Source organism: Piliocolobus tephrosceles, chromosome 13 (assembly GCF_002776525.5).
Source record: "Piliocolobus tephrosceles isolate RC106 chromosome 13, ASM277652v3, whole genome shotgun sequence".
Lineage (NCBI taxonomy): Eukaryota > Metazoa > Chordata > Mammalia > Primates > Cercopithecidae > Piliocolobus > Piliocolobus tephrosceles.
The window spans coordinates 111,806,921-111,833,760 of record NC_045446.1 but is presented as its reverse complement, the minus strand read 5'-3'; the positions used below and the strand labels follow the sequence as shown (position 1 = coordinate 111,833,760).

At 38.8% G+C, this 26,840-nt stretch overlaps 1 long non-coding RNA gene across 1 annotated transcript in view; it reads left to right on the top strand.

Annotated features, from left to right (window-relative positions):
* The window catches only part of LOC111540264, a 186,575-nt gene extending 179,299 nt beyond the window's left edge, over positions 1 to 7,276 (top strand). The window contains exon 4 of the long non-coding RNA XR_002730925.1: positions 7,216 to 7,276. This is a non-coding gene — a long non-coding RNA (uncharacterized LOC111540264). The remainder of the gene's footprint in view (positions 1 to 7,215) is intronic.
* The last annotated feature ends 19,564 nt before the right edge of the window (positions 7,277 to 26,840 follow it).

Here is a 26,840-nt window from a genome sequence, read left to right as displayed (position 1 = left end):
GACCAGCCCGACCAACATGGTGAAACCCTGTCTCTACTAAAAAAAAAGTTAGCCCAGCATGGTGATGCATGCCTGTAGTCCCAGCTACTTAGGAGGCTGAGGCAGGAGAATCACTTGAACCTGGGAGGCAGAGTTGCAGTGAGCTGAGATTGCGCCACTGCACTCCAGCCTGGGTGACAGAGCGAGACTCTGTCTCAAAAAAAAAAAAAAAAAAAAAAAGAAAAAAGAAAAAAAAAAGAAAAGAAACTTATATAGCCCCATCCCCTAATCCAGGGTCTGGCACAGAGCAGGTACTTAATACATATTAATTACATTGAATTGACAGCTATAAGAAAATTCAAGAAATCTGAGCCTTAGTTGCGACTTCGTCCATAATGATGTGGCCTTAGCTAAGACTCTGAGCTTCTGTTTTGTCATCGGTTAAATGGGATCTCTGTCTACCTTTAGTGGGTATGTGAGAGTCCTAGGAAATTTGACCTTAAGGAATATTTGTTTTAGACTTCACAGACTAGATGGAGTTCTAGTTTTTAAGTGAATAATTTACAGACTAATGGGTTTTACATGAATAATCAAAGCAAAGGGGCTCTTGGTGACCTACTTGTGGATTAATATTTTTAATTAGTAAGTCATTTTCGACAAATTCACACAACCCTTGATATCTGGTTTTTTTTTTTTTTTTTTTTCTTTAATACCTTTCCATTATGGTCAACTTCACTATTGAAAGGAAATCATCAACTTGAAGATATGTTGAGAAATGATGTTACAGTCTAGATTCATAAATCTTAACTGGAAGAACCTGGAGCTAAGCAGCTCAGAGCATTATGAAATCAGTTAAGTCAGGCTTCTGGAATATGTGAGCAGTCTACCACTTTCTCATTAATCTGAGGCAGAATGCCCAGAAAGAGTATTTCGCAAAGGTTAGTGCAAAAGAGAAGTCCGTTGAGTCATTGTTGCGTGCTGGATATCGGAGCAAATGTATTGCATTAATCAATGGAAGAAGTCTGTATTCTAAGATTGCCTTGCTAAGAAAGTCATTGTAAACTTGTAAATGAACAATTCTGCTTCCTCAATGGCTCTCAAACCTGAATGGGCATCAGAGTCATCTGGAGGACTTAAATCACAGATGGCTGGGTACTACTCTTAAAATTTCTGATTTTGTAAATTCTAATTTGGGAGTGGGGTGAATCCCAAGAATTTGCAATTATCATAAGTTTCTAGGTGATGCTAATGCCACAGGATGGGGACTACACATTGAGAACACTGTGCTACTTGATTTTTCTTAAGATTGCCGAGGCTGGTGAAAATAAACATTCCATGGGACTGCTGCTCTTTTCTGAGACTAATTTAATAAAGTAGGACTTAGATAAGCCATCAATAGCACAAGCCACAGGCAGGCATCCATGGGTCATAGTGTCTGTATAGAACTACAATGAATCCTAGATATAGAGAAACAAATTTTTTTTTTTTTTTTTTTTTTAGGTTAAGCTTTCAGCTCAGCTCCTTCACGACTTTGTAGGACACGTTATTGTGGTCTGTTCCAAGCTCCTTCTGGAGTCATCTGAAAATATATTGCCAGATTCTTTAAAAGAAAGGGAGAGGAGATATGTTTCCATTTTTTTTCAGGTGGTCATTCCAGGTTGTCATCTCTTTTCCAACAAACAGGCCGTGTATTCATGTATTCTATCCTCTTGCTTTGTGATTTAATCAGACACTAGACAGTAATTCTCTATCAAGTTCTTTTAAGTCAAGTTCTTATTTCACTTAGGTACAATGTTATCAATTCTGGTTCTTTTCCTGGAAGCCTATTTTATTCAATTCAGTTCAACACCCACTGCGTGACTTCCTATGCTAAGCACTATTCTAGGGACTTAAAAAAAGACATGACCAAGACAGACACCAATCCCTACCCTTGCAGAATCTACATTCTAGCACAGGAAGACAGACAGTAAATAGTACATAAGCCAGTATATTATATTCTTCATAGTAAATGCTATGGAAAAGATGAAAATAAAGGAGAGTAATTAGGTTTAAGACTGGGGTAGTGCACTGGCAGAGGAGGACCATGTGCACAGTTGCAATTTTAAATAGGAGTGTCAATTGAGCAAAGATCTGAGGCAGCTGAGACTATAAGTATATATCCAGGGAAGAGTATCACAGGCAGAGAGAACAGCATGTGCAAAGGCCCAATGGAAGGAGACTGCCTGGCACATTTAATGAACAGCAAAGAAGCCAACATGGATGATTCAAAGAGATGGAAGGAAATGTATTATAGGTCAGAGAGATAACAGAGAGGCAAGGGTGGGGCCCCGTAAGACTTTGTAGGTTACTGATAGAAGACTTTGGCTTTAATCTGAGTGAAATGGGTGTTACTTCAATGTGCTGAGGAAGAGTTGACTTTTTAACTAGGGTCTTTCAGGATATTATGTAGAGACTAGATGAGCAGGGCAAGGATAGAAGTAAACAGACTAATTAGGAGGCTGTGCCAGCAACCCAAGAAAAAGATGATGTGGCTCAGGCCGTGGGTTGGTCAATAGAGGTTATGAGAAGTAGTCTTCATATGGATATATTTTGAAATCAAAATTCAACAGGATTTTGTGATAGATTGGATATGGAGTGTGAGTTGAAAAGAAAGCAAAGTTTTGGCTTGAGCAACTAGAAATATAAAATTGCTATGGATTGAGATACTATTGATTGAGATGGCTATAGGAAGAGCCAGTTTGTGAAGAATATTGGGTTTTAGGTTTTGGACACACTGATACTGAAATGACTATGAGACACCTAATTATAGATGTCAAGTTGGTTGTTGATCATGCATATTTGGAGCTAATCAGAATGTCAACGTTACACCGGATAAAGATGGAGACCTGGGAGTCACAAACATGCTGGGATTGCAAACTGTGAGGCTGAGTGATATTATCAAGTGAATGTGTATAAATAAAGTAGAGAAGACTGGGACTCAGCTCCAGGGGTCCTCAGAATTATAAGGGGAGACTGAGGTGTGACTATCAAGGTAGAAGAAAAACTAGGAGGTTGTGGTGTCCTAGAAACCAAGAGAATGAAGTGCATCAAGTAGAGGAGAGTCAAAAGTCATGCCAAATGCTGCTGATAGATCTGGTATGATAAATACTGAAAGTCACTCATTGAATTTTCCAACTGAGCATCACTGGTGACCTGAACAAGAACATAATTTGGTAGCATTGTGATAGTTAAAGCCTGTTTTGAGTAGCTTAATGGGGAATGATAGGAGAGGAATTGGAAACACTGAGGAAATCCAACTCTTGAGGTTCCTGCAAAGGGAAGCAAGGAAATTGGATGAAAACACCTGAGGAAAGTGAGGTCAATCTAAGGGGTTTGTTATTGCTGCTGTTTTTGATTAAGAGAGATTACAATATGGTTATGTGCTGATGGAAATGGTCCAGTAGAGAGAGAGAGTTTCATATTTTAGGAAAGACAGCAAGAATTCCTTAAGCAATTTTGTTGAGTTGGCAAATAGTGGTATCCAATGTCCAAGTGGAAGATTTGGCTTCAAAGATAATATAAATTACTTTCATCCATAGTAACAGGCATATTTAGGGTAGTAATGCTGCTTGGGGAGGGAGTAGATATAGCAGTGAGGGCCTCTGTAAAATTCCATTTTATCATTTAGTTTCTCCATGAAGTAGGAAACATTATGTCATAAAATCTCAAAAATTGTTCAAAAGAAAATGAAGCCCAGGTATATGCCTCTATAAATATTTATTCAAAAAATAAAACACAGTCACACATAATACAAAAAGTATGCCGTAAATGTTCTATTTTAGGAGTTTTTCTGCATGAAACACTTGAGATTTTAGAATAGGGATCTAATGTCTTTTCAACTAGGGACACTTCTTTTCCTGGTGAATGTCTCTGTATTAAGCACAGGCATTCTTCATTGCTTCATTAACCTTCAGAGTTATTCAAAAATAGGGATATTTTATATGAATTTTTCTATTTGCCAATTAAATGTGCATAAATGTAACTTTTTAAGATGTTATATGTGGGTGGAGTAGTTTCTATGAAAAATCTTTAGCCATCTCTTGCTCTTCATTTCAACAAGATGACTGGCCCCCATCATCTGGTCAGTGTTGTCAGTTTGGTACTCTGTAGATATTGGCTGCAGTTCTTAAACAGATATAAACAGGAGCTTCCACTATTCTTATTTATAATAAGTACACAAACTTAAATCAGAGATAGGAAGCACCTATATGATTTTTTAAAAAGGCATAGTGAACCCTTTAATCTAAATTCTGTTTCTTCTCTGGTATAAAAAAAAAGTCACTTTTTGGAGGTTAGAAACTGTATTTTAGTGCTCTGCTTGAACAAAATTAACAAAACACAACTCAGTAAGGTATTGCGTAAATGTTTTGCAATTGTAATGATCTTAGTTTGGGCTGCTATAACAAAGTACTATAAACTGGGTGATTTATCAACAACAGGAACTTATTTCTGACATTTCTGGAGTCTATAGGTTCAGCCTGTAGGTCCAGAGTACAAAAGGTTCCTCTCCTGAGTTATACACTGCCAACTTTTTGTTGTATCCTCACATGGTGGAAAGAGAGCTCTCTGGGGTCTCTTTTATGAGGACACTAATACCATTTATGAGGGCTCCACCCTCGTGACTTAATTTTTTCCCAAAAGCTCCACCTCCTAATACCCTCACATTGGGGGTTAGGATTTCAACATATAAATATTGGAGGGGCACATATATTCAGTCCATTGTAATAATAAAACATGTAAGATAGATGTTTTAAAAATACTTTTTAAGATTCTTTCATATTAATGATCAAGTGAATTTGAAGCAAAAGGGGAATAACCATAGTATTGAGCTCATAGGGTTGTAGGGGAAATGAAGTGATATTGTCCATGTAAAGTAACTTAGTGCAATGCATAGCCCATGGTAAGTGACTAACACATTACTGTAGTAGGTATAAGATGGTAATGGAGTTCCTTAAGAAAGATTCCATAAAATTGACAAAATTAGGGGACTGTTCTTAGTTAGCTGCTGTGTGTGTGTGGTTTGTATGTGTGTGTTGTGGGCGGGGGGTGGGTGGGGGTGGGGTGACAGATTACTATAGCCAGCATCAGTTTATCAAGCACGAATTTAAAGAATGAATTGAAAGAAACAATTTGTCCAGCTTTTATGTGCCGGGTACTGTAGTAGTATGTTAGATACACATCGTATTTAGTCCTTATGATAGCCCTGCACAGTAAGTTGTATTAACCCAATTGCATGAATGAGGAAATTGAGTTGGGGGGAAATGATTAAATGATACAATGGGAGAGCTCTCTGCAATTTGTTAAGTAAATTAAAAGACTGACTAAGCTCTCCATAAAAGAGCAAAATCCTCACCAAGGTCACTATGGGATTTGATTCCTAAGTCCTCAGTCTTCTTTTCACTATACTAAGTTACTGACTTGCTCATCTAAATCCACCCTAAATTCAAATGCATGTTGCTGGTTTGATCAGAATCAAGGAGTTTGCTTACTCTGCAATTAGTCATGGAATTTGCCTCTGAACATGTATGTAGAGATGGTTCACTCTTTTGTACTGGTAAAGGGTGAAGACAAAAGGAAAATCTCACCTTTTGTCCCATGGAAGAAAAAGGTCTTCCCATTCCAGAAGACCATAGTATAGTTTCCTTAAAAACAAGCTGTTTCAAACCAAAACGACTCTTGCTGTGGTTGATGAAAAGCACAATATTCCTTCTCTCTTCCTGTAGGAATGCAGAAATAGGAAAAGAGAAAGAAAAGAAAAGAGAAAAAGAAAAGAAAGAAAGAAGGAAGGAAGAAAGAAAGAGAAAGAAAGAAAAGAAAGAAAGAAGGAAAGAAAGGAAGGAAGGAAGGAAGAAAGAGAGAGGGAGGGAGGGAGGAAGGACAGAAGGAAGGAAGGATCTAATTTATTTTTTTCTATTCAGAACAGAAAAAATCAATTAGAACAATAACTTTTTTTTTTCTCCCAAGGGGAAAACCAAGTTGTAGCAGCTCTTTGGAGACTTGGAAGGACCCCATTCATTTATGGCAATCAGTTGTTGAACACTGAGCAACTTCATTTATAAATGAAGGAGAACAGTTTGGCTGGCAGAACAACTTACAACTATTATATGTTGTACCTTAGTTTATTCTAGAACAAATATATATCAATATAAGCATTTAGAACACTTATTATGGAAATGTCAAACCTCCAGTTTTTAACCCTTTGAGTTTTGTTTTTTTAAGTCGTGAACATGTAAACTCTTCACTGAGTCTATACCTGACCCCATGAAAATAGGAAAAAATGATGCCAGAGCCTCAAAATATTTCTTTCTTTTTGTAACTTGGATAGAGAGGTGGGGAATTCTCATTCTGGAAGGGAGAGGAGAACTGCCTGGGTTCCCATTCTGAGTTTAGTATAAGAATAACTCTGTGCAAATATATGAAGGTTTTATATTTTTCAATAGTGAGAAAACAATTTGCTCATCCACAACCACCAAGGCCAGTTTAGAACAGGAGTAATTTAAGGTAGTTTTAGCATGGGGCTTAATGGCTAGAAAGAGTAACTAAAGATATAAATTAGTTACTAGGAGGAATTGTGATCTTTTTCCCAGAGAATGTGAAAAATCTGCTCAGCATCCATTTTGGATGACCTAGGTGCTCTTCCATCTAGAAACAGGCACCTGCACTCATGATTCTCGTGGGCCCAGAAGATGTGGCAGAAGTTCTTTCCCCCTCTCCATCTCAGGAGTTATTTATACAGTGTATGTATTTTATAATTTATGCTACAAGTGAATCACAATTTCTCATCATTCAGTGGCCAGCTCACTTGTTTCATTTGGCTAATTGTAGAGGAACTGAACTCCCCAGAGAGAGGGAGAGAAACAGGCAAGAGGGCAGAGACCCAATGGTGCTCCCTCCAAGGAGCCTGTGACTCAGCCCTGAGTTCCCCCACCCCCAACCAACTTCATCAAACCACAGCCCCCCTAATGCATGGTTTAACATTTTCTTTAGTGGTGCAACCTTGTTCTGAGATTACAGGGAATGCTGAGTTTTATTAGCATTCTTTCAACAAACTCATTTAATTGTTGCTGCCCCTTAGCTAGTGCTGAGTCACTCTCAAACTTCATAGCATTCCACGACAGCTCATCCTTCTTGACGTTCCTTTTTTTTCTTTTCCTTTTTCCTTTTTTAAGTTCTCATAATATTTTTTATTCCCAGCAGACTTGTCTTGGGACAAAATTGAGAAGAACTCATAAACTTGGCTGCCTCACTTCTGCTCCTCAGGTGAGTTTAATTCCTGTTTCTATTATGCGATGTCATTGAAGAATATTTTCCCAGGTTTCTGTTGTAGAAGTGCCTTTTTTGATCTTTTCGATGCTGGCACTCTTTTAGAATTAACCATGGAAAAACTTGATGACACTTCCATCCTTCTTGTAAAATTCATCTTTGGAGTAATTTTACAGTGTGCGTTTTCCCCTTGGACATTTTAAAGAGCTGGATTTCCGTCTCTTTGCAGAGCATCATAGCAGCTGTGTCTCATTTGCTTTGCAAGGGCATTTGAAGAAATTGCATTTTGTAAGCTGCTTAACATATGAAATAATTGTTTTAAAGCACTTTACAGTTTGCTTAGTGCTTTTTAAAATGACAGTTGTTTCACCCTGTTATTTCGTATAGAAGCACAGGATGTATTATTTACATTTTTCAGAGAAGAAAATAGACGTACCAAAGACATAACAGCAGCTTGGCAGGGCAATTTATCTCCTAAATTAATCAACAGATTAAAATCTCTCCCTTCAGATCCTTTAATACCTATGACCAGAAAGCCTCATACCTTTTGACCTAAACAGGTAGACAGACATACCCGCTTTGCTTCACAGCAATTTGCAGTCTAGCTAGTTTTAGATCTACCCTAATAAGTTGCCTCAGTGATTCGAAGTCAGAACACTGTTTGGACAGATTAAACATTGTTTGGCTGTTTTTATTAAAAGTGATGTACTGGGTGGCTAAAAGCACTTGTTTCGGAGTCGGATTGCTTGGGGTTAAATCCAAATTCCAACCTGTATCAGCTGTTTGGACTTTGGTGAATTAACCTCTCTCAGCCTCATTTTTCTTACATATGAAATGGGAACAATAATTGCAAGTTCATGAAATTATTGTTGTGAGGCTTAATTGAATTAATCCCTATAAAGCTGTAAGCACACCACCCAGCACACAGTAAGCCTTCAGTAAATGCTAGCTGTTAGCATATAGTGGTTCAAAAGGTGGTTACCTGGCCATTTTTCCTGAGGTTCATTTAGATTGATTTGTTTCATGAAATTATACATCTGGCCCAGTCAAGACCAGATATCTTAGTGGTCTTAACAGAGAGTTGGTGGATAGACAGAACTTGTACTAGTGCTTTCTCTGCTTTAGAGTGCTGTGATAATGATAACGTCTCATTCCTCTCTCTAAAACACAAAGTGGCAATGTTGTTCCTCCTGAGTAATTTGCAACATAGACAAAGGACCCCTTTCAGTACTGCCCGTGGTATTCAACCTAGCACTTTTGGAAGGGTAGCACACAAAAAGGCAAAAGACAACATGGGTTTTCTTAAAGTTCAAGGAGAAAGTAAGGTGCAGAAGAAGTAGTACCGATCTGTGTAGTTGTGAACTGACTGTCGTTAGAATGCATAGGACTCAGTCCCACATCTGCTTCTCACTTTCTGGGTAAACTGGGCAAAGCATTTTGCTTCTCTGTACCTTTGTTTTTCCTATTATAAATGGGAATGATAATACCTGCAGGATGACCAACTTGTCCCTTGGCCATTCCCATGGCAAGTGCTATGTCCCAAAAGCCTCTCAGTCCTGGGGAAAACTAGGATGGTTGGTCACCCTAAATACCTACCTCTCTTCTCTTACTGTGGTCACCATATGAGCAACAGAATAAAAGTACTTTGACATTTCATGAAATGAAGAATATAATAATCAACTCAATTCTGAACACCCAAGTTCCAAAAATAGTGCTTTGGGGTATTGGAAGAAAAACATAGCAATACAGTACGTTATAGTACCTTTGTTCTTAAGTAAGAATAATGCACCTTAATTCTTGGTGCATCATTCTTGGTGCTTAGAAATATGTAACTGGAGCCATGTTTTATATCATCCTTATGTGTTTACATACATGTAATTGAAAGTACACAAGAGTATTTATACAGAACATTTAAGACAAGTACTTTCAGGTTGTCATGAAGATAATTTGCACTGGAAAAAGCTCGTATGGATCATCTTTACTTCTTGAAAAGTTCTGTTTTGTGCCCAAGGCATATTTTGGATGTGATTGCCATTTACAACAAATTGATTGATTGGTTTTAGAAAACCTCAAAGGAAAACAAAAATGTCTGAGGAAGGCGTCATAATTGATCATCTACTTGGTATCAAAAAATAAGTACCCATCAAAGAATAATAGTACATTGCCAGTAATTAGTGTGAAGCAGCATTGGAGTTCCAGAGATATGCAAAAATATTAACCAATGTGCATACTCAGGAATTAGAGTAGTTTACACAAAATGATTCATTTAGTTTGCTTTCATGTCATATAGAGATTGTACTTGAGTGGAACTTCAAAATGTATAAGCAGGTGTTTGCTTGAAAAGTCAAAAGTTTGTTTGATTGACTTTTATTTGTGTTTCACCCAGAGGCATCTGACTAGAATGAAGCCAATGCACACCCTATAAATGCCAAAGTGAGGTTTCTCATAGATATACACAGCAAAGCACAGCAAAGATACAAAACACATATGCAGTATGTATTAGTAAGAGCATCAAAATTAGCAAATTTCATTAAACTCAGTTGAAGTAAGATGTATTTAAACAATTAGCTTCATTTTTGCTCATTTTGTGCTTGGCTTTTGAAGTGGGACATGCAAACCTGCGTTAAGGGAGATTAAGGGAACTAAAGACCCTGAACATGTCACACACTCTTTCTTCATCTACCCTAGAGGACCAACTGCAGGCCTGGATACATGGTACTCAGTAAAGCTTTGTTAACTTACATTGAATGTTCTTTGTATTAATAATCATTCAAAATAACATAATGAAACCAAAGTGAGAAGGGCATGGCCTAGCATTCCACATTCAACTTTTCCCCAAGGAATGAACTACTTTACCTCTCAGGCAGAAGCAAAGAACTCATTCAAAAGCAGAGCTGAAGGCTGTTGGAGTTATTGTTGTTTATATTTCTCTGGACAGAGGAGTAATTATATTGGCTTCAAAGGCCTTTTCTTCTACCTTCCATCCTGGCATGCCAGTGCTGGAAGAAGCCTCCATTCTGTTCCTACATTTTACAAATGGAAACCCAGAGAAGGAAACTATTTGCCCAAGGTCACAGATGCAGACCTTCTCAGATATTTGTTAATCCTAATTTAATTTCCCCACATTTCACTGAATAGAGCTGCAGGTGGTTTTCTTGGCCTTGGCCCTTTTTTAGTTTAGGAAATACCCTCCTTCCTAGATCCTTCCCACCATCCAGTGTTGTCCCAATCCCACCACTTCTTAGACAACTCTCCTTCCTTCCAGTGCTTTCAAATGGCATTTTCTTTGCTCTCATCTAGAACACCTGTACATTCATTCCAAGGTTTCAAGACAAGGGAATCTTCTTCTTGACCCAAAGTGCTTTCTTTGATATAGTGATGCATCACTCCGGGCTTCTACCAATTTCTCTGAGGCTTCAATAGTGTGAGTCAAGGTTTTGCTTTATGGTTAATTTAGCTGGTGATGAGAGCAAGCTGAAACTTGTGAGAAGAGACATAAGTTGCAAAAAACCGAGGTCAGAGCTGGAACAGAACCTCCAAGAAGACAGATTGCCTGTGGCTCTGAGAGCATCATTCCCTCGACAATAGTGATGCAGACAGAAAATAGAAAAATGACAGTCTCCTTTGAGGGGCAGATGAGGGCACAAAGGTTTTTCAAAACTCAGTCCCACAGAGAGGAAATCTGCTTGAATTTATTCAGGCCCCTTCCTTTTAAATCCTGATTACCCTTGGCTCTGCTAGGTGCTGAAATTTATGCATCAGCGACAGGTGATTCTTATGTAAGAATGGACTCTCGGGCGTGATAAATTTGGTCTTGAGAAATCTCAGCTCAGTGGCTACAGATGGCAGTGTCATGATGGCAGAGTTAGAGAGCGGCAACCTGCTGGGCTGTGGGCTGTCTGTGAAATGGCTACTCAGTTCAGAACTGTCTGAGCCAATTCTTTGAGCCTCAAGGTCATGACCAAGGGGCACGGCCCAACTGTAAAGTTGACATTCATTCTAGCAAAATTCTTCCTTCTCCCTTGCACACTGCATCTGGCTCACTCAAGGGTCCCTCTAGAATTGGGTTGTAACCTGTGTTCTTTGTGAATACCTTTATCATTTGGGGTCTCTGTCTATCATGACTAGTCCTGTTAAAGGTCAATTCTATGCTTGTAAAGAATTGCTTACACTAGAGGTGTTGCACCAACTGGGTTGGGTTGGCCAAGGAGGCATTTCTGTGCACTCATCCCAGTCAGGTTCTATCTGTGATCTAGGTCCCTTTTTAGTGACAACTTTTAGTTCGCAGTTTCTTAACTTTGGTTTTGAAGAGTTTTGAAATCTTTAAAAAGTACACATGCACACAACTGTGAACATATATGCCTCTCTCTAAGGAGAGGGTCTACCACTTTTATAAAATTATTATAGGAGTCTGAGACCCAACAAATAATAAGAATCACTATTGTAGATGGAGAAAATATTCTGAAGCAACCCTTGTTTCCTTTCAACTAGATTTCCCACTTTGAATTTTGGATTGAACCTGATCAGAGGTAAGCAATACAAGGCAAACTTGGGTCCTGGCTTAGACCCTGCCTTTACATTTCCTGAGTATGTGAGCTTAGACATGCCACTTCTGTATGTCTCACATCCTTATTTAGAAAATTGATAAAATGGGTAAAATATTACCTGCCTCATTATGCCATTGAGAATTAAATGAGAGTATGTGTAAATCGTGCAATGCACCTGGCATTTGAGAAGTATTCAAAAACCAGTAGCTAATAGTGGTGGGAGCCCCGTGGAACTCATGTCCCCAGAGTATGTGGGATGATGGCCAATGCTGTGTGTCTTCTTCCCTTCTGCATTTTTAACTTTTTCCTGCCTTTGTCTATTCACTGAGTCATTAGCTGCCGCTTTATATTCCTCATAAGTATCAACATATTTTGACCACAACCCTTTTAAAATGTTTTTACAGATTTAGGGGGTATAAGTGCAAATTTCTTACATGCATCTATTGCACAGTGGTAAAGTCTGGGCTTTTAGTGAACCCATCACCCAAACAGTGAACATTTTACCCAATGGGGAATTTTTCAAGCGTCACTCTCCTCCTACTCTCCCACCTTTTGGAGTCTCCAATGTCTATGATTCCACTCTGTATGTCGGTGGGTGCCCATTGTTTAGCTCAAACTTATAAATGAGAATATGCGGTATTTGACTTTCTAGTTCAAGGTTATTTCCCTTAGGACAATGGCCTTCAGTTCCATCCATGTTCCTGCAAAAGACATGAATTCATTTTTTTTTTTAAGACTGAGCAGTAGTCCATGATTTAATCACCACTTTGAGAGTATGTCATCTCATATTCTGAGATGCCATATCCTCATCTTTAAGCCCACTTCTTATGGGCAAATAATAATTGGCATTATACTCCCAGAACCCCATTAACAAATGTTACTTTTCTTTGAAATGAACCTGTTTTAATAATTTTTAAAATTTATTAATAATATGTAATTTATATTTTAGCTACAGACGTTTTCCCTACCTTACTTGTCTTTCTCTTCTCCATTATTATTCCTCATTCTTCTCTCCAAAGACCTCTGCAAACATGACTTACCTTGGAAACTATAAGAAAGGATGGCCTCATATGAGGATACTCATCATCCTGGCATTAATATGCTTCTCTTCTATTTGGCGTTTGAGTCCAACAGTGTCTGATCTCAGTCCTTCTTTTTAGAATCAATATTTTCATAGCAAGTGTAACATAATCCTAAATGGGGAATTCCATTTTTTTTAAAGCTAGAGATGGCAGTTTGGTGAGATTGACCAAAAATATTTTGAAGAAAGAATGCACTAAGGGTGAAAATGTTATGTTTATGAAAATATTATGAAAGCTAAATGCGATACACTTGAAAAATATGGCAGGATATTTCACGGTATATTCATGAAATCTGTATCCAAACTATATCAGTAAATACATGTTCAAGGGAATATACAAATTTCTTCCATGTATGCATTTCTGTTCACCTAACTCATTGCTTAACTACAGAAGGTAGTCAATAAATGTTTGTTAGATGGATATTTATATTTATATTACAATGTAAATAACTTATTATTTATATTTTATTTATATTATGCTGATAAGGAAAATACAATAGTCCCCTATGTAATGTGTTGATGAACATAATATTTTGGAAGCTCAGTCAACTGATAAACCACTAAAAGAAAGTGCCTTCTATGTTTGTTTTCTATGACAAATATAAATTTTACAGGCTATGGATGTAAGGCTTTTGAGTGAACCTTTGTGAGTGTGTGAATTGCCATTTAGTTTGTTAGCTGTTTTGTCATTACATTCATTCCGATAGGATAATTCTTTAGAAGGCCACAGCAGTCTTGTGGACATGCACCCTTCCCTCTTTATCTCAATCTTGGATTTCGTAAAAGAAATAACAAGCAAAATTCGAGTGGTATCGGCCTGCCTGATTCAGGGGCGTCCAACCAAGTAAGGGCAGAAGCATGTGCTGTAAGAAGTTTCAAGATCCTGTTGTCCCAGTGGGAGGACTCGCCTGAGAAGTTAGGGTGGAAGGATAGCAGCGTGGCTGGGATATAGCTGCCTACATCAACCAACGTCTTCATTAGGTGTCGCTGAGCCTGGGGCATTGGGGCATTCAGAAGCAAGTGGGCATGTGCAAGGGTCATAGAAACAGGAAGGTCATAAGAGCAAAAGAGAATGAAACAAAGAATTTATCTCCCAAAGGAACAGTGCCATTTTTCTTTCCTTTATTGCTCTGAGAGTCCTGTATTCACCTTTGGTTACTCAATACTGTATTTCAGGTGTGTTCTCCATATCTTTGCTTATACTGCTCATTAACCCTCCTTGTTTTACAAAAACATTTAAGCAAACATAACCTTGGTTCTTACCTGGTATTTCTGTTAGGGAATGAGAAAAAGTAATCCATATTTATTGGACATCTATAGGTGCCAAGCAACTTTACGTACTCTCCAACTCAATATGCTTTAGATGGAAAAAACTGAATATGAGGAAGTTAAGCAACCTATCCAGAGCGTCCGCCTAGGTGGTAGGACTGTGTTTGCGACCCTTGGCTGTCTGCCTCTGTATTTCTACGTGGTAACTCCTTAGGACAAAAAGAAAATTCTGAGAACCTGGATAAAAGGACATGCTTGGTGATAAGAAATATTCTGTTTGAACACTCATTTTCTTGTTTTCCTGCACTCCTTTTGTATGCAGGTCAATACAGGGGAACACTCATTTTTTCTCCACATATGTAAGCTTGAGTCTTCCCCCATCTTTCCTGCTAATGCAACTACAAAGGTTCCGTGTTAGAGATCAGGGTCCGTGACTTCACTTCTGGTATATGGCAGGCCAGTATGGTTATAGGAGGTAAAAATGCGGAACAGAGACGGATTTGTCAGAGCCAGATCAAAGGATTGTGTATGGCCAAATACTGGAACTCCTTGGTTTTCCTTTTATTCATCTTGATGTTTAAAGTAGTTGCACTTGATGTTTAAAGTAGTTGCACTGAGCTTGAATTTATTCTAAAACAATATTGTAACTCACTTCTGGGTTCCTTTTTCAAGTAGTTTATTTAGTGTTTAAATTCCTGTGCCTTGAAAATTTCTACCTTGAAAATTTCCCAGATGCCTTTCCTCCTCATCCTCTATCCCTGCTGCTCTTTCCCACTGAGCTTGAATCCCTGGTGCAAAATATTACACTGAATGCCAAGTGCAAGGCAACAGATATCTCTGTGAAAACTAAGTTAAACAAAATCTGACCACTTCTAAGAACTTGCTGAAACATACTGAAACACCTCTTGTGTTAGTGCCAAGGTCAGGGAGCCCAGACTACACTTGAGCATAGGCATTTGAGTCTGTCAAATGAGTCAATCAAATGGGAATGTTGGGTTTTTTTGTCTGATGCATGTCAATATTGCTATGTGTAAAATATGTCTGTTTGCTGTATCGCAATTTGCCATCACACTAAACCATAAGTTTAAGGAGTGACTGATGTACTGAGTACATTTGTCTTTATAAGAAGTTCGTTGTTGCAGAGGCAGACGAATTTTATTGAAGATTTTTCAGTCTCCTCTTTCTTCCTTTCCTCATCTCTCCCTGCTCACCTGCCTCCTTTGTGCTTCCTTAAAATTTCTGCAAGAGAAGTAATTTCTTTTTTTTTTTTTTTTTTTTTTGAGACGGGGTCTTATTCTGTTGTCAGGCTGGAGTGCAGCAGCACTATCTCATCTCACTGCAACCTCTACCTTTCTGGTTCAAGCAATTCCCTTGCCTCAGCCTCCCAAGTATCTGGGACTACAGGCGCAGGCACCCACGTGCAGCTAATTTTTAAATATTTTAGTATAGATGGGGTTTCACCACGTTGGCCAGGATGGTCTCGATCTCCTGACCTCGTGATCCACCTGCCTCAGCCTCCCAAAGTGCTGGGATTACAGGCGTGAGCCACCGTGCCTAGCTGAGATGTGCTTTCTCATTACCCATGGACAATGCTAGCACACATCCAATTATTTGTGTATCATCCACCTTCCTCGCTAGAGTGGAAATTCCATGCAGACCTGTTTTCTCAGTCATATATAATTCATCTGCAAGTCACTGGCGCCAAGCACAATGGTTGGCACAAACTAGGCATTCAATAGATACTTGTTGAATGAATGCAGGATACAATGAATGGAAGAAGCACACTAGTTTATTTTGCTTCATGTTTGGCTTTGCTGAAACATTCCGATTTTTTTAGTATTATTCACTCATACTGCTTCTCTCTCTTCCTCAGTCAATATTTAGTGAGTGTCAGGCACTGGACTAAGTGCCAGGATGAGTGAGATGTGATTCCCTTCTCCCATGGAAGGTCCAGAGTGGGCTACAAGTATCATGTTGGTTCTAAGTCAGTCAGCCATACTTGGTGAATCACCAACCACTGTGGGTGGAGTCTTGAAGTGACTCTTTGTGGGAAGATGCAGAGGAGAAAGATATTTTCCTCATTCGCGAGGCTCTCACAGCTCATAGGATAGTGAACAAATAAGTGTATGAAATACATAATATATGTATTTTGCTAAGCACATAAAATATGCCTAGCAAAAAGAAACAGCGGAGTATAGTACAAATGACTGGGGATACTTTTAGAGGTAAAACAATGAGATTTTCTACCTTATGTGAAATCTCCCTGACTTGTTCAGCTAATATGTAATTTATTTAACAACTATTTTTTCTGTACTTCTGTATGCCTGACAGCATGCCAGGGATGGGCACATGGCAGTGAACAAGAAATGTGTGAGACCTGCATCTAAGGAAGGTGCAGACCAAGATGTCTGACTCAGAGGTGAAAATGAGAATGGTAAGAGTGAGAGACATGAGAGTGAGAGAGTAACAAGGAAGGAGAGAGACAGTGAGACAGTCAGAAACCACATCTAAGGGCTCTTAGTACTCCATTTTTAGGCCCAAAGAATTCTGAAGATGGCGGCTGTCACTTAAAGAATTTTAACTCTCTCCCTTAGAAACTTTTTCAAGAAAAAGCTGGGTACCGTTGAGGTGACAGAACCTGAGTATCTTACCCTCTTTGTGCTGCTATGACAGAATACCACAGACCGGGTAGTTTTTAAGAAATTGAAATTTATTTTTGATATTTCTGGAGGCTGGGAGGTCCAAGATCAAGGTGCTGGTGGGTTCTGTTGCCTGGTGAAGGTTACATCCTCCAGAGGGGTACAGCCTCCTCTGTGTCCCCACATGGCAGAATGATGCATGAAACCTCTTTTGTAAGGGCCTTAATCCCATTCATGAGAGAGGACCCTTCATGGTCTAACCACCTCTTAAAGGCCCCACCTCTTAATACTACCATATTGGCAACACCTGAATTTTGGAGGGGCCACATTCAAACCATAGCAGTGAGTTTAGTAGAATTATGACAGATGTTTAAATAGCATCAGCAATCTAGGTTATTGGTAGGCTAGCTTATTTCCAGATGTCTTGTTTAACTGTGACCTAAGATTTCCAGTGAATTTTAGAGTTTAGCCCCACCATCTCTACTATTCATACTCTATTGACCTTTTTTTTTTTAAAGTCTGTTCCCATTTTAAAAATAGCTAAAAGCGTCCAATCTTGTGTTCATTTAGTATGTATTTGGTACTTGCTATGTGTTAGACGGGGTTCTTTACCCTAGTAATTCATTAGCCCAAAATCACTACCCTGTGTTAGCATCAATAATCTTGGCCTTCCCTTATAAGATATATTTCAATGTGTCTCTGAGTCTTTAGACTCCAGCTTTTGATAAAAGGACTTATAATAAGGTTTGTGATTTGCTTTTAATTTTTAAAGGAATATGGAGCACAGTTGAATAACATAGAAACTCTAAAATTAAAACAATTTGAGATTTTCAAAAGCATGGCCCTTTTAAATCGTCCTAAATCACCACTTTATTTTGTCAGGCTCACTGGCAAAGGCAAAACAGCGCTCAAGGGGCAATTACCTTCTATACCATGGGTAAGTGAAGTGTGTTTTCTTTTCAATATTGTCTGAAATCTCAATACATCTTGGGCACAAGGCTAGGCACTTTAACATGCGTTATTTCTTTGCATTGTTCCAATAGCCTTGTGAAATACATCTCATCATTATTCCAATTTTATAGATAAGAAAATTGGGGCTCTAAGTGGCTAAGGTAGGCATCCAACACCATACACCTAATAAATAGGATAGAGAGGACTGAAATCCAGATTTATTGACTTCAAAGTCCTTTCTTAGGTAGAAATCTCTTTCAGAACATTCTTATTCAGACTTAGAGCATTTTCTTGGTGACTCTAAGAAATGCTTCTGTATCTGAAGACAAAGGAAAAGTTAATTTGGTTTTGGATTTTGCCTTCTAAAACCGTTGGGGTTTATTGGGTGTTACTATTACTTGCCATTTTTTGTCCTCTACACTTAAAATATGCTATACAGCTCCCTTCAACTCAGCCATCTGTGCTCTTGGCTTTTAATTTTCATAAAAATGTCTGGACACATTCTTCTTATTTCATAAATACCCAAGGCCAAAGAGAGATATTTTACTGGCATTTTTCAGTAATCTTTCCCTAACATTGTTTTTCATATCTGTTCCAAAGTCTTTATATTACTCTGCCTTTCTTATGTGTGTGTTGTGTGTGAGAGAGAATATATTTGTTATATTATTTGTTATAGTTATCACGCTAATATATTGATTATAATTATGATACAAATGTATTAGAAATTAAAATGATATGTTTTAATCATTTAGAACCAATCCTCAGAGAATGTCCTTACTGGTTGGTTTTAATAATTAAAGACTACAAGGAGCAAGGGTGAATAGGAAGCAGCTTCTGAATTTGAAAGGTGTCCAAATGATAGCCCAAGGACCAAAGACAGCTCAAACCGGTTTGAATAGTTCATTTTATATGGCTTATATACAGACCTACCAAAAGTCAGGGAATTGGATTAGTCATGGGTATAGAATTTTACAACTTCAAGGTGCATTTAAGATCCAACCACTACATTGTAGAGAAGAAACTATGTTCTGGAAAGGTTAGTGATTTGCCCAAAGTCAAACAGAAAGTCAGAACATGATCTAAACCAGCAATTCTCAAACTTTTATCTGTAAATAGACTGAGATTAACCCCTCATCAGAAATATGACTTACAAATATTTTCTCCCATTCAATAGGTTGCCTTTTCACTCTGTTGATTGTTTCCTTTGCTGTGTGGAAGCTTTTTATTTTATGTGATCCTACTTGTCTATTTCTGCTTTTATTGCTTGTGTCTTTGATATCATATCCAAAGTGGCACTGCCAAGGACCAATGTCAAGAAACGTTTTTCCAGTTTTTTTCCGAGTAGTTTTACAGGTTCAGATCTTACTTTTAAGTCTCTAAGTTGTTTTGAGTTGATTTTTGTATATGATGTGAGACAAGGGTCTAATTTCATTCTCTGCATATGGATATGCAGTTTTTCTAATACCACTTATTGAAGAAACTATTTTTCCTCATTATGTGTTCCTTGCATTCTTGTCAAAGATGAATTGACCATAAATATGTGGGTTTATCTATGAGCTCTCTATAGTGTCCCATTGGTCTATATGTCTATAGGTTTTTATGGTACTACCATGCTGCTTTGATTACTATAGCTTTTCAATGTATTTTGAAATGAGAATAAATGCCTCCAGATTTATTCCTTTTATTCAAAATTGCCTTGGATGTATGGGGCCTTTTGTGATTCTTCATGAATTCTAAAATTGTTTTTTTTTTTTCTATTTCTGTGAAGGGTGCCATTAGGATTTTGATTAAAATGGCATTGAATCTGTAGATCACTTTGGGTAGTATGGACATTTTTAAACAAGATTAAGTCTTCCAATCAGTGAATATCATATGTCTTTCCATTTATCTGTGTTTTCTTTCATTTGCTAAGCAGGTAAATCTTAAGTGTTTTCACCACAAAAAAGAGAAAGAAAGGAAGAAAGAGAGAAAAAGAGAAAGAACTATGTGAAGTAATGGATGTGTTAATTAGCTTGATTGTGGTGATCATTTCACAATGTATACATATATCAAAATATATACATTTCATATAGTATACATATATCAAACCATTAAGTTGTACACCTTAAATATGTACAATTTCTATATGTCAATTATACCTCAAAAAAGCTGAAAAAAAAGAAAAATTGTTTACAACACAAATCCCAGGCTCTCGATTCAAAGAATCTGATTCCGATCAGGGGTGGGCCCCAGGAATCTTTAATGATTATTAAGCCTCCTGGGTGATTTGGCTGCAGGTGGTCCTGAGACCACACTTTAAGAAACACTAATCAAGAATCAAGGCCTTATGACTCTTAGTCCTGTTTCTTCCCAAAGGACTATGTTGCCTCCCTACATTCAAAAACATTCCAAACAATACATAAGAGTCTTTGTAATTCACATTAGTGCTCTTATTTACTGACTCAACAATTAATTCCTGATTGAGTCATTCACTGAGTAATTTTCTTTTACTCAGTCAGCCTCTGTGGTTTGCCAGGAGCTACAAATAAAAGATTAAAACACAGTCACACCCCCAAGGAACTCATATAATAGTAACAAAAGTAACTATCATTTCTTGAGCACTTTATTTATACATACGTCATACAATTTATCTCATTCACCTATCTCATTCCCTGCCTTTCAGTAAGCCTGTATACTATTATATTATAACCACATAGTTTGGGAATTTTTCATGTGTGTATATCTATCTATCTATCTATCTATCTATCTATCTATAATCACATATATTCTCTTCAACTTGTTCTTCACACTTAATATGTCTTAGAAGTATTTCTTTGTCAGTTCTTGCTTTATATATGTCTAGTATTTCTTTATAAGGGCTACAGAGTATCCTCAGCATTGACATATATCAATACTGGGGATGTATCTGATAATTCCCATATTGACGAATAGTAAATTGTTTACATTTTCACCTGTTACAAATAGCATCCTGAAGGATTCTGAAGTAGATATTATTATATCATTTTATAGATAAGGAAATAGAGAAAAGTTAATTACCTTGTCCCCCAATGGTAGACCTTGCATTCAAATGGAGTCCTGTCTATCTCAAAGACTACAAAGTTCCTTTCTTTTTACTATTATGCCTTTTAATAATTCCAGTGGGGTGAGAGCTGGGTGAGGTGGGTACTACAGAATCGTCAAAAACCTGGCTGTTGATGGAACCTCAGAGTCACTTGAGGAAGCAACATTTGAGCAGAATCTAGGAGCCTTCTGCTAGATGGAGAAAAAGATGGAGAAAACTACTTTAGAAAGATGTTAGGTTTATTGCTAACCAGTCAATCATACTTACTGATCACCTACTAGAGGAAACCGGTGATAACACTTGTGGGGAGATTTATGGAAAGACGACGTATTTGCACATCAGGATTTTACCTCACGGTGTGTGCCTGTGTGTGTCTGAAAAATACTAGCGTAACAAGCTGGTGAGTACAATATGAAACAAAACAAACAAAACACCGGCTTCATTTGGCAGAGCACCAGAAATGAGGGGGTGATGAGGTCCTGTCTTTGTGGCATGGTGAAAAAAAAAATGCCCTCCCAATTCAGTTTCTTCCTCTGAAATGAAGAAAGTAAGATCTAGCCCCTGCATACTTGACAGGATGTTGCAAGGCTTGGTTAATTTCTGTAAATGTTTTGAGCTCCTCTGAGGTGTGTGTTCTGTAAATAGGAGGTATTAATAGCAGCCGTCAGAACTGAAACAAAACTGAATTGAGCTGCAGTCATTTTCCGGGAAAGAAACACAAACACCCATAAAGTATGGAGCCCGTACTGGATCTGTCACATTGGTCCTTCTTTAAAAGGCAGCCTGGGTCTCATATAGGACATGGTGACAGCTCAGGCCCTAATCTCAAGTGGGAAAATTCAGGAGACTAGCTGGATTTTCTAACATTTAATTTCCCAGCTGATTACTATGATTAAGAGTCCATCTGGCACAGCCCATTTGTGAGGTATGTGTGTGCGGGGAAGTGGGAATCTAGTAAAGGCAGAGATCTAACAGAAAAAAAAAAAAAAAAAAGAAAGAAAATGCACAGTAGAGACAGTGCCATTTTAGAGCCCTCCGCTAAGATGTTTAAATAGGAATTTCGTCGTATTAGCATGAGTGAGGCCAGTTGGCCATATATTATAAGAAAGGCAGTTAGAGAGAGAGACGGTTTCTGTTTCTCAGGGCTTTTATGTTAGCTTAGTGAGGATTTGGTGATGCCTTTGTCTGCCATGGGTCTAGAGGGGCTGTGAACTGCTAAGAAGAAAATCTAGCTCTGGGTTTTAGCAGTAAAATGCCACCATCTCTACCTGCAAACTGGCATCGACTAGGCAGTTGCTGGGGAGACACACAGTTACACTTCTGCACATGGATAGGGGTGTGATAATTTAGGATGGGGGTACCCTGGAGCTCACAATCCACTTGCTCATCTCCCCCAGAAAGGACGCTCTGAGGAGAGGTTTGAAGCAGCCGTGTGTTAGCTCTCATATTGTCATGGCCCCTTCAGGGTAACTGCATTTCCCAAATCTATCCAGGGGCAAGTCAATCTTATAAGCACTAATAGGACTTACAGATGTGCAGACACGAAGGTTCTGATGCTCAGCTCAACTCCTGGATGGAATTTCTCATAATTTTTTGTTACCCAGGGGATTCTATGTAAACCTGTTCCAGACAGAGTTTTTATTGTATTTTTTTTCTAATCTCCAACCAGGCTTCCCCTTTGGAGGTCAAGCCTCTAAGTCTCCTTGAAAATTTCTACCTCAGAGGAAGGGGCTTCTGTCTCCTGTGGTTGTCGCTTTTGCTGGGGACTCCAGGTCCACCAGGAAAACTCATCAGCGACTTGATCTTAGTCCCTGGCTGCATGCACACAGGTCACTGAAAAACATCTGGCAGCCCCGACCCTTCCTGTTCATTTACCAAATGTACTGAAAGTGGGGAAGGACTGGAGAACACATTTTTCTTCCTCCCTGGTGACAGAGGGATGAACTGGGTGATGGTCCAACTTCATGAGGACCTGTGAGCCCTATCTATTTTGCTCAAAGAAAAGGACCGATGACCTCTGTTCAATGGCTGGAAAGTCTCCATCTCTGTAGACCATTATGGTAGCTCCTGAGGGCTAGGGGCAGGAAAGCATCCTCTGCCTCATCCTGGAAGTGTGAAAATGGAGTGGGTTTCCCCACAGGTTGAAATCAGTACCCAACTGCCTTGTCTCTGGGGAAGGTGGATTTCATGGCCCACCATATGAGTTCAGCAGAGAAATCTAGATCAATAGGAGTGAGAGAGTATGTAATGTGGTGCCTTTAGGCATCTGTATCTGAAAAGGGACTTTTATTTGAATTACTTGGACCTTAGACTGAAGCTTCACCTCCATGTAGGAACAGCAGTCCATTAGTGATCCTTTGAATTTATAGCGAGACCTCGTTTACAGTGATAAAGCTTCCTTGGGGCCTAAGGTCTTCTGGTGCCTCTGTCTGTGGCTGAGTGTCTTAAATAAAGGGCAAGTCTGCTACTTTTATGTCCTGTTCAGCCATAGCTGTCTAACCTTGTAGCGGGAGGGAGCCTGGCAAAGTCAGTAAGGTAAGATGGAAAGCATCCACAGCTCATTACAATGGCTTCTCCTCGCCCTTGCTTGCCCTCACTCATCACCAAGAGTTTGTTTCCCAGTCTTCTCAGAAGAAATAGCCATGCCAGTCTTGTCATGTTGCATTGGCCTGAGAGAGGTTTGTGTTGTAAAATGTATTGTCTTACTTAGATTCTAAAGAGAATTAGACTTAGGATTAATGGATTTGAGAGTCCTGGCTGCACCGAACTTTCTCTTTTTCTTGATTTTTTTTTTTTTTTGCTTTTAACAGAGGCTTAGCTATCAGCAGGTTTACATCTTCCAGTGATGGGTAAAAGGGGATGGGAATTATTTTGGTTTTTTACTATCTTGCTCTAGTAACTTAGATTGTGCCCTAAAGATTGTGTGAATAAAATGCGTCAGCCCTGATTAATGCAAGAGAAAAATCAATCTGAACTCCTTCTTTATTAGCAAGAATGTCCAGAAATGATATAATAATAAAAATATTCTTCCTGGGAATCTAAATATTGATCACAGAGAAGCTGCTGAATAGCTTTCTCCCATTGTCATGAGAAAGATAAAGACATGCCAATACAGAAAAAGTTTGGGGTCAGCCAGGAATGGCAAATATTTGATCTATATTTTGTCATCAACCTTCTTCCCCCAGGACAGTGATAACTTACTAAGTGCTTATAAAACTCTTTCCTACCAAGATCAGACATGATTTCAGAATACTTCTCAGTTTCCAAAAAGCCCCAATCAGTCAGTTAAAGTTGGAGTAAGTGGCTTAATTTTTAAAAATAAAAGGAAAAAATGGCGGCATCTCAGCTTCTTCATGGTATGATTAAAATGTCTCCAGAAGGAGTTTTAGACTGCATCTGTGATTTTTTCCCAGCCTTTTCTGTTTACAAATCATTTAGATGCGAGTCAAGATTTGACTTTCCACTTACCCCACCCATTCTTGTCTACCACCCCAAAAATACCACACCAAAAGAAATGGGAAATATGACCCTGCTTCTATGAGCCATCCATGAGGTGATGTCTGGTTCACATTAAATGTCAGAAATAAATTATTTATGTGAGATGAAAATACAGATGTAATTATGTTATGGATTAATTTTACCCAAGAATAGCATCTTAACCATTTGAATGACCCCCGAGAGACACTAGCAATTTTTAAGTGTACATTAATAACCACCTGACTTGTGGATATATAGAAAACATAAATATTTTACATAGGATACTTTGTACTTGATACCCTGTCTTCAAATCTTGAATTTGTCTTCTCCTCAACTTTGTCCTATGTATAAAAACAATACAAATTCGGAGAGCACGGACAGTTAACTCAGGTGATGGAAAGCTGGGCTTCAGTGTTAGTCTAGATAGTATAAACCATTTTGCAGAATTGTGAGTGAGGCCTGTCATCTGTTGCTTATGATCAGAATGATTAGAAATGGAGTGGCTTGATTAGAATACAGCTCTGGAGACCGTTCTCAACCTGAATTGATCTCTGATGCCAGTCCCTAAGATGAGCCATCAGTTACTTATTCTTTGGGGTTACCCAAGATGGCAGCACTGGAGGCCACATGATTGGGGTTTTCTATACCTTGGGATTACATGCGATACAAAACAGCTGACTGACAATGGAGAATGAGGGAAGGGACACCTTCAAATTCCTTCAGCCAGACCTAGGACCCTCTCACCAGTTTGAAAAGGGGAGAAAAATCTGAATTCTAATGCTGTCGAGCTTGGGAAAGACACTTAACTTTTCCTCTATGTCAACTCTCTATGCAATGTGGAGTGATAATACCAACTGGACTTGGGAGACAATTGCTGAAGGATGTGTAAAGCATTTCGCAATCTGAAGCATTAGCTGATAAACGATGGAGGCAGAACATTCTGTTCCTTAACCTGTATGTAGAGTATAAAACTGAATTTTAGGGTGGAGTAAAGGAAGGTCACTTTACACAATGTGAAAAAGATGTGTTCTTTCACTTCAAGGCTAGAAGTGAGAGATTTGGATGACAAGTACTTGAGTCTGTTTACAAATCTAGACATATATACAAACATGTCCCGATACCCCTGTTGGAAATAGAAGTTGTGTTACTTTATTCTTTGAGATGTGTCTGGGTAGCATTTTAATTTTCCAGCCACTGTTAATTTGGTTATTTTTCCTTTTGCATCTCAAAAACAAACAAACAAACAAACAGGCTTCTTAAGGATTTTCCAGTATGTTTTTTAAAACTATGTTTTTTCTATCTGAAAGTTATCCAAATGTACTTATGTGTCCGCTACATTCTCCCTTCCAGGCTGGCCTAGTCATGTTGCTTGTTTCTTTTCTAATAGCTTTCATTTTTCCATGAAGAATTGGTAAGGTTGGAGGGAGGGGAGGTGGTGGTATAATGAAAGGTGTCTCATGTGTTTTCTGTTCTTTAGGGAATTTGAGAAAGCAGTAAGTCAACTTATAATAGAAGGCATTTTCTTTGGCAATCTACATGGGAAAGAATCCTCTATTTTAGGACCATTTGTTGCATTGATCCTGTAAATTAGTTCTGCCTCTCTTTGATCATATAGAATCACGCAGTATCCTAACAAATATGTCTTCACATTAGGGTGAGACAATTCTCTCAATCCCAGCAGGCAGGAAAAATAGGCCAACAGGTGCCTGGGCAGGATTTCCTGGGGTTCAGGCTACTGCAGCTTCATGAACAAATGAAAAAATGCAGGTGTCACTGCCCTGCCCCCAGGCCAACCAGGTCACATGGTAATTGCCCAGTTGCCTGCTGAGATATGCCCACCCTGAGCTTCTCCCTCCAGGTTCATTTTTCATTTTGATTGAGTTATGATGGCTTAGTGCCATAAAACATCTGAGGATATGCTTTGTAGGGAAAAGGTCATAAAAAACTCCAATGATCTCCCCTTCCCTAAAATCTAGGGCTCCTATGTGTAAAGGATAGGCAAGCAGGGCTAGTTACAGGACAGTGCCTTTCTGTGCAAATGGCAGGAGCCAAATCTCCATCTTGCTAGCTTAGGAGTTGGTTGGCGGCCTTATTTCAACTGAGGCAGCACAGCTTGCTTTAGCCTTGAAGTGTGAAAACCAAATAGAGGTTGGCAGAGGGAAAAGATGAAAGATGCATAGCCTTCTTGGAGCATGAAGAGACACACCCAGCCCTTTGCGGAATGCAAAGACTTTTCCCATCCCTTCACCAGGATCTTGTCCCATGGCCACCCCTCCAAGGATTGCAACTAAATCAGCAGGCTCGATTGGGTGCTCGCCACTGGAGCTTTTCTGTTGTGGCTGGTGGGCAAATGTTGTGAACTTCCCTAATTTGCGAGGGGACTGAGCAGATGACTCACCTTCCAACTGCCTTGGTGTGCATCTCACTAATCCCACTATCATAGCGAGGCAGGGAAATACACACACACGCACACACATGTACACACACATGCAAGCAAGCACACACAAACACACATATAAACACACATGTGTACA